Source organism: Mytilus californianus, unplaced genomic scaffold (genome assembly GCF_021869535.1).
Source record: "Mytilus californianus isolate M0D057914Y unplaced genomic scaffold, xbMytCali1.0.p SCAF_9, whole genome shotgun sequence".
Classification (NCBI taxonomy): Eukaryota; Metazoa; Mollusca; class Bivalvia; order Mytilida; family Mytilidae; genus Mytilus; species Mytilus californianus.
Window position 1 is genome coordinate 10,073,655 of NW_026262745.1, and position 8,681 is coordinate 10,082,335.

The following is an 8,681-nucleotide window of genomic DNA, read 5'->3' on the forward strand; positions in this document are numbered from 1 at the left end:
GCGAATTACAAATGTTCTATAGGAGTATATGCAGACTTGGACAAAATCATGAAATTAAATATCCACGAAAATGCAAGTTTCCCTCAACTCACAAAAAATGGTACCTACAAATTAAATAAATCCACAGTAGCGGGCATGTAGGATCTATAACAGAATTATAACGTCTCTATGGCGAATTGAGAAATTAAGACAGTGTAACGTTTAATAAAAGATGATGTCGACCGCAGAACTTGTAAAGTACGAATGTTCCTCATTATATATCTTGCAGGGTTACTTTTTGGTTAAAAATACATTAGTGAAAATGTTTTAATAAAAACAATATCAAAATACTAATGATTTTCTACCTCGGGAATAGATTACCTTAGTTGTAATTTGCAAAACCTTTCGGAAGTTTTGGTTCTCAATGCTCTTCAACAACGTACTTTATTTTTGCCTTTTTCACCTTTTTGATTCGAGCGTCACCGATGAGTCTTTTTTAGACGAAACGTGCGTCTGGCGTATACAATTTTAATCCTGGTATCTATGAAGTGTTTTTTACTGCTCTTGCATTTCTGATCTATTGAGATAGGACACAAGAGGCTGGGACAGATACTATACCAAATCTCAAGAATGCATGGGTGACAATATGCAAATTGAAATCATCAATTTCGTAATATGTCTTATCTGTCAGTTGTTCTTCAGTATCAATTTCTACAAAAGATTTAATAGTATATACCGGTATGAGGCAAACCTTTATTTCTCTGGATTGTTTTTCAATTCAATTGCAAGTTCTTAGGAATATATATAGATCTTAGAAAATACTTGAAAAAAGAGTTATTGAGTAAACACACAGCATTAATAAATTCAAAGATTTTGCTAAAAGGTTGTCATCTTAATTTTTTGTTTTGTTTTATGTAAATTCTGCCTCATTTGATAACATGTACACGATTGGTTATTGTTTTTAAACGTATTTGTCTAAAACTCCCCATTGATAAATTGAGATATTATCAAGAAACAAAGGTTCTTACTCTCTCATGCAAAGTTGATCGTAGCCGAATTTGGTATTCTTTTCATGTCATATAGGTGATAACATTTCTACGTGTTTATACATTACTCGTATAGGTGATAACATTTCTACGTGTTTATACATTACTCATATAGGTGATAACATTTCTACGTATTTGTACATTACTGGCTTTAAATGTTTGGGTGATCCTGATGAAGGTAAATGCAGAAAAGAACGTCAAACGCACAAAATTATGAAAAGTTATATTCTTGGAATATCTGTTAGAAGAGCAATACTCAGTATTATACAAAACTATGTGTTGTTCTGGATCAGTGAATATGTTATTGGAACCAAAGTAGATTAAGTTCGTAGCAAGTAGAAATGTTTTTCGAACTAGAGCACGAAACTGCCGTATGCATACACAATTCTTATATAGGGAACAGGGTTTATTAAGAAGATTTTGAAGATCTGTAAATTCAGAATGTGAGTGGATGTGTAGAAAGTTATGACATTATTTGCATTTTTTTTAGTTGTTACGTCAGGTTGGAGGTATTTGGAGCGGAAGCGCTTCGTACTAAAAATGTGCACACAACAAACGCTTTACGACCCTATAAAATAACAATCTAATGACGTTGTCATGGAAAGCACTTGCAGTCATAGATGTTGCCTTCTATTGATAAACACAGTTTGATTTTGGAATGCCTCGCAATTGTTGTCAAGCAATCAAAAGTACGGATTCTTATTAAAATTATATCAAAATAACGAGATGTGGTATAACTAGCAACAAAATGGACATTTTGATTAGAAGATGGTTATGAAACTTAATCTCACATATAGATACCTTAATCGATCAATCAAAAGCTTGAATATTGTTATCAATGATCACTCGGGATTCTCAGTGACAACGTACCCGTACAGATACAAATTATATTGTACCTATAAAAAGATACATCTTGGAGGCGTGAATAAGATGCGGATACTTAAAAATTCAGAAGATCTGTTAGAGTACATACAATCTTAGTATGTTTCCTCTTGCAATAGTATTACAACATTTGACTTTCTACCCTTTACACAAATATTCCCCACTCCAAAATCAAACAAACGCCTCGATTGTCTCGTGGTAGCGTGTTCGCCTCGCGAGGTCGTGGGTTCGAACCCCGGCCGTGTCAAACCAAAGACTTTAAAATTGGTATTTGCTGCTTCTCCGCTAAGCAAGCATTAAGGGCAAAGACTGGTCGGCTCGGAGTCAGAATAATGTGTCCAGGTAAGGCGACATGTCTTAATTCCTGCGGACTGTCACATTGTGAACAAAAATCCGGCTCTGCGTGTCGGTCCAGTACAAAGCAGGGTAAATATTCATATTACATTAACATGTTCTCGTCCTGAATACGCATATTAAAAACAAAAATACAAAAAACTCCAAGGAAAATTCAAAATTATCAAATGGCAAAACCAAAAGCTCAAACACATCAAACGAATGGAAAACAACTGTCATATTCATGACTTGGTACAGGCATTTCCTTATGTAGATGGTGCCGCTGGACGTTAAGCAGTCAGCCATCATTATCATCCAACTTTTAACTAAAAGACAAATTGAAATAATTGGTCCTGTTTTTTGTTTCATAAAAAAGAATGGCAAACGTAGATACAAGATTACGAGTATCTTGTCTTCGGGAGGAATAAATCGTACTTTGTTAAAAATAACTCTGATTCAAACAAAAAATTCTCTGAAACTGACATCATCAAGATGCTTGATTTCTTGATTGACAACATATTTGTTACGTTAACGTTTGGAGGACATTTTTTAACAAATAATCGCCATTCTCATGGGAACCAACTGTGCTCCTCTTCAGTTTGTTTTTGACTTATGAGTTTGAATGTCCTTTTGGTATCTTTCACCTCTCTTTTACAGATGCAGATAATTGTATTGACCAATCGAGGTGCCCTTTGGTGACATAATAAACAAACAAAACAATAAACTAAAATGACAATAATGGTTCATTAGATTTATTGTGTAAAAACATCCAACTAGATTGCATAAAGAGAGACCGCTCCATCATTCCCATATTTAAGATGCTGGTTTTATATTAGTAATGAATGTATATATATATATATATACAAGTCTAAATTGAAAACAACGTTCAAACCTATGATTGCGTTGGATAAAAATCGCAATTTTTATACGTGTGCATGCAAAACAAATTTCTTGTTAGAGGGGTCTAAATACAGCACAAACAACATTTTCCAAAAGACCAAAAAAGTGAAAAAGTATATTTTAACAAAACGTATTTGACTAACAGGTCGAACAACAAATGTTCTTAAATCCTGCTGACTGCCATTGGCGATTGCCAAATAAACGGATCACAAGGTGTAATAAATGGATCTTAACTTTAAATTTAATACCAAACAGAAAACAATAAACTTGCGGCGAAGATGGTATACCGCAAACAAAGGTGCAAATATTTTTTGTACACCATATCCGGATTTCGACAATTAATGTCTCTTCAGTGATGTTAGGAATCAAAACGGTTATTGGAAGGCCACATAATTTACCTCAATTTGGGATAGACTCTTGAATTTTGAGGAGTCAAAATAGGATGAACGGATCATATAAACCCGAAGGCAAATATAATACAAGCCCAAACGAAAAAATATAAACAAGTCTAAATTGAAAACAACGTTCAAACCTATGACTGCGTTGGATAAAAACCGCAATTTTTATACGTGTGCATGCAAAACAAATTTCTTGTTAGAGGGGTCTAAATACAGCACAAACAACATTTTCCAAAAGACCAAAAAAGTGAAAAAGTATATTTTAACAAAACGCATTTGACTAACCGTCGAACAACAAATGTTCTTAAATCCTGCTGACTGCCATTGGCGATTGCCAAATAAACGGATCACAAGGTGTAATAAATGGATCTTAACTTTAAATTTAATACCAAACAGAAAACAATAAACTTGCGGCGAAGATGGTATACCGCAAACAAAGGTGCAAATATTTTTTGTACACCATATCCGGATTTCGACAATTAATGTCTCTTCAGTGATGTTAGGAATCAAAACGGTTATTGGAAGGCCACATAATTTACCTCAATTTGGGATAGACTCTTGAATTTTGAGGAGTCAAAATAGGATGAACGGATCATATAAACCCGAAGGCAAATATAATACAAGCCCAAACGAAAAAATATAAACAAGTCTAAATTGAAAACAATATATATATATATATATATATATATGTATACTTAGTTACATATCTTGAAAAGTCCCATGAAGAATGAAAACGATAGAACAATGATGCTAATATTTTATTCTCAACTTAACTGTTTTTTTGTGTTTTATATATATATATATAAGGAGTTCATACATGTTCAAACTGCTTTTTTTTCTTTGTAGTAACTTTACCTGATTATTGATTTTTGAATATAATGTCTAATATCGTAATATGATCCGTGTGAGCCCATGTAATGGACATAAAAATCTTCTTCATACATAAAAAAAATATCTTCCAAATATTATATATTGCACATGTATGATTCAACCAGTCAGTGTAACACTTGACTTATTTTAATCAGGAAATGAAAAACAAAGTCCTGCTATTCAAGTACATTGCAAGGGAAAGCACTTGTATTCTATGTATTTTAACTAAGTAACACTTTATTCAAGGTTGGGATTTCCCCCCTTCCTTTTAGACTTTTTTCTTGGAACTGAACATGTTCATGCCACTACATACGGTTGTTCTTTTAAAATTGTGAATAGCCCATTGTCCATAGAAGTGGTTTATCTGTTTCTATTTCAACAGATTCAGTCTGACCAGACTCATAAGTGTTTGATGTACTAATTAATTCACCAAACTTAAGACGTTGTTTATTAAGATTCCATTTAAGACCGGTTGTAGAAACAGATTCACACGGCTCTCCTATGGGTACCAAACCGCACCAGTCGTCTCGAAAAGAAGATTTAACGGATATTTTGTATGATCCGTCTTTGAGTAGCACAGCAAGGTTACTCTCTGACATGAGATAAATAGGAATGGAGAGTTCAAAATGAAATAGTGTGTCAATATTGGCAAAAATCTGATCAAGCCGTCCACCAAAAGCACATAATACAATAACACAGCTTGCATTCATCTTTTTAAATTTCATCTTCTCTGCAAGTAATTGTAAAGCCTTTGTAAAATCTGTATAATTCTGGTCAGGTGTTGACACTATTTCTACACCTTTGTTTTCAAAGAATTCCATAACACCTGGCCTCAATGAATCAAAGTCACCAGAAATTAAATCAGGGATATAACATTCGTCATTCTTCGATAAATTATCATAAAGTTCATTGGTACCACCATCTACCGAAAGCTTGAACACTGATTTATTCCATAGAAACCTAATCAATTTCAGGTCTGGATAAAGAGGTCTGTTCAGCATAACAATGATGCATTTAGAATTGTTAGACTCCAGTATTCTTAAAGGTTCAAGCAGTTGTGCCATTTTCCAAGCCAGTCTGAAATAATAAAATAACAAAAAGATACACATGTGTAGTATAATCTATAATTCCGATTACTTTAAACTAGAAATAAACTGTTGACACAGATATATGTCTCGCCTGTCCACATAAAATTCAGAAAAAGACAATCTGATGGACAGCAACATTGCTAATTAATTCAAAGTGGCTGGACCATGATCTTGTGGACAGGGACTAGAAATGGTCGACAAACTGAGATGTACTGATAGTAATGCAACTTCATACTAAATATCATTGATCTATCACAAGTAGATCCTATATATCAAACTAACTCCAGCAGAAAACTTAACATTGAAAATTGCTTATTAATTCAAAGTCCCTGGACCATGACCTAGGGGACAGGGCCTCGAAATAGTCGTCAAACTGATATGTACAGATAGTAATGCAACTTTATATTAAATATCAATGATCTATCACAAGTAGTTCCTATCAAACTAACTTAAGCAATAAACTAAACAATTGTTGACGCCACCACCACCGGAGCCATCACCGTAGCCGGAAAAGCAATCCCTATGTCTCGCTTTCCCCGACATCCGTTGCAGGCGAGACAAAAACAGTGTAAATTTATTACAGGTGTCCTGCTTCTTTTTCATCTTTTATTTTTGTCTTTTAAACTAGGAATGTAATTATACAAGTGCATTTACAAGTCAAAAAAAATGTTTGGGCTTGGTAAAAAGTCCCCCCCCCCCTTTTACCATTACATGTATGTACATGTAGCAAAGGGGACGTTCTTAATTATTGCCAGTTGTCCTTTATAAGCTTTGTAGTGCACAGTGGCGGATCCAGAAATTTTCATAAGTGGGGGCCCACTGACTGACTAAGAGGGGGCCCGCTCCGGTCATGCTTCAGTGAATCCCTATATAATCAACCAAATTTTTCCCAGAAAAGGGGGGCCCGGGCCCCCTGCCCCCCCCCCCCCCCCTAAATCCGCCTCTGGTGCATGCAGATATGTCCGATCTGTGGCACGTATTGCATACGTCATGTACGTAATGTTGAGAAATTGATGACCTACAATCAATTTGGACATATAAAAGAGAACTTCTAGAAACTGTACTTGTCGACATATTGCATTTACATTGGGTTCTGACTCGTTCAAAAATTATGGGTTAATGATCTCTGGAACTGGAAACACCAGGGTTTACTTATCTTACAAAAGTCTTTCAATCTTCACTAAAATTCACATTATCATAATTTCTTATTATATACATTGACTTGAGGTTCAAACAACATTTTTTGTTTTTCACATATCTGATCATGTGATTAATTTATAAATGCTTAAAGATTGTTCATAACTGCAATTTTGATATATTTGGTGAAAATTTGAGTAGTTTTTTTTTCTCGAAAAAAATTATTAGGTACATTTTTAACGAAGCCGAAATTTTGTTATTAATCTATCCCATTTAGTATTTGTTTGTTTCAACTGACCAAATGTTATATACCCGTTCCTTGATACTGAGATTTATACTTAAACACACATCTGCATGTAATTTGTGCGAAAGTCGATTAATTTGTATCTGTATCTTTACTTCGAAGATATCCATTCTGGCTTTAACTCAACGGGAGAGAGCACCTATCGACGGCGTTGAAGAGCTGTTTTGAAGCTCTCAACAGACTGTTGCCGAAAAGTAACAGTTATGTAGACCATCAACCAGACTATTTTACAACATTATAAATTATAGATACGCTCTGAATAAAAAAACGCATAAACAATACACGAAAATGCACCATTTCATAGAGTTGGTAAAAATTGGGGATTTATTTATTTGAAAGGACCGAGCCCTATACTAAATAAGCCAGGTTAACCCTTACCGATACTTATCAAAGTGCGCAAAAGCAATCGACGCCAAGTCATCATGGTCATTTTTTGTGATTTATTTTCCATACTTATATAAAAGAATTACACCATGAATAGCGGACAGGAGACTGTATTAATCAAATACAGAAAAGACTATTCACAATTGCTGTTAACTACATTTTGTACTTCAGTATCATAAGGAGAAATTACTTCTCTTTTTGAAAGTGACAGGCAGAAGTGGTGAGACTTCAAAGAGAAGTGTTTGTTCGGACATTGCGCTATAATGTTAGGTTTTTATCTTACCATTTGTATCCTATTTAAAAATAAAAATATTGTATTGTTCATATCTAATTTTATTTTATGTTTGAGAATACCATTATAGTAACAGTTGACTCGGTTTATCAGTGTCCTTAACTGGCATTTATAGTTCACGTTAATTACAGTGCAATTAAATTGAAAAATAAAAGCAATTGCTTTAACTAGCCCTAGTCAACTCATAAACTAATTCCTACCTCTAAAAGGTTCCTATTAGCTGAGACTTCTATAACACATGTTATAATTTTGATATGTGATGTACGTGGTGTTATAGTAGTTTATAATGAACTGATGAAAACCAAGGCCAATTTGGGCCGAGTTCAAAGGATACGAGTTGGTAAAGATTTGTTACGAATTTGTAAGGTCTGAATGTCTTGGGTGTAAACAAATAAAAGAAGAACAACAACACATGCCAGTATAAACAAAGACGAAAATGTGTACCAATTTAGCGATTAATTGTTTTTCGTGCGGCTAAGTACAATACTGATAAAATATTCAGTATGGGTTGTGTACTAGGAACAAAAAAACACGGTGTGTAAATTATTAATTAGGATGTTCAATGATGATCATGATGTTCATGTTGTTTTTCAAAATAAATCGAGTCCTAGCAGATAATTTAACATTTTACCTGACAGTGAAGTCCAAGACAAACGTCCAACTGTCTCGATCACATGTGTAAAATAAGGTTTACCTGTACTAGACTTAAGTCTGATATCAAATACGTATTTACAACTTGTTTAGCCGTTTCTGTATTATCCCTAATCTCCTCTACAAGGAGCACCTCCCTTTTTTTGCTAATGTAATATTGGTTAGATCAAGGACGTATATTAGATATGTTAGTTATACGTCCTTGGTTAGATCATCCAGTATCAAATTTTTATATTCTACATCAATATAGGATTCAGTTAACTATTCCTGTCATGTTAGTTGATGAAATTTCCCATGTACAGGGGTATTCAGTGACTTCCTTCTATTACAGATCCAACTGTACCAAGATGTGCAGCAAATAATTATCCCAGAAATCCAGCTTACGCCAACCAACCACAAACGTATCTAGGTAAGTCT

The 8,681-nt window shown here is 34.2% G+C and overlaps 1 long non-coding RNA gene across 1 annotated transcript; it reads right to left on the reverse strand.

Moving 5' to 3' along the window:
- Window positions 1–4,281: 4,281 nt before the first annotated feature.
- On the reverse strand, window positions 4,282–8,468 carry LOC127716588 (uncharacterized). Its single transcript, XR_007989014.1, has 2 exons — window positions 8,245–8,468; window positions 4,282–5,485 (listed from the first exon to the last, which is right to left on the reverse strand). It is a non-coding gene; the product is annotated as an uncharacterized LOC127716588 (long non-coding RNA).
- Window positions 8,469–8,681: the final 213 nt, after the last annotated feature.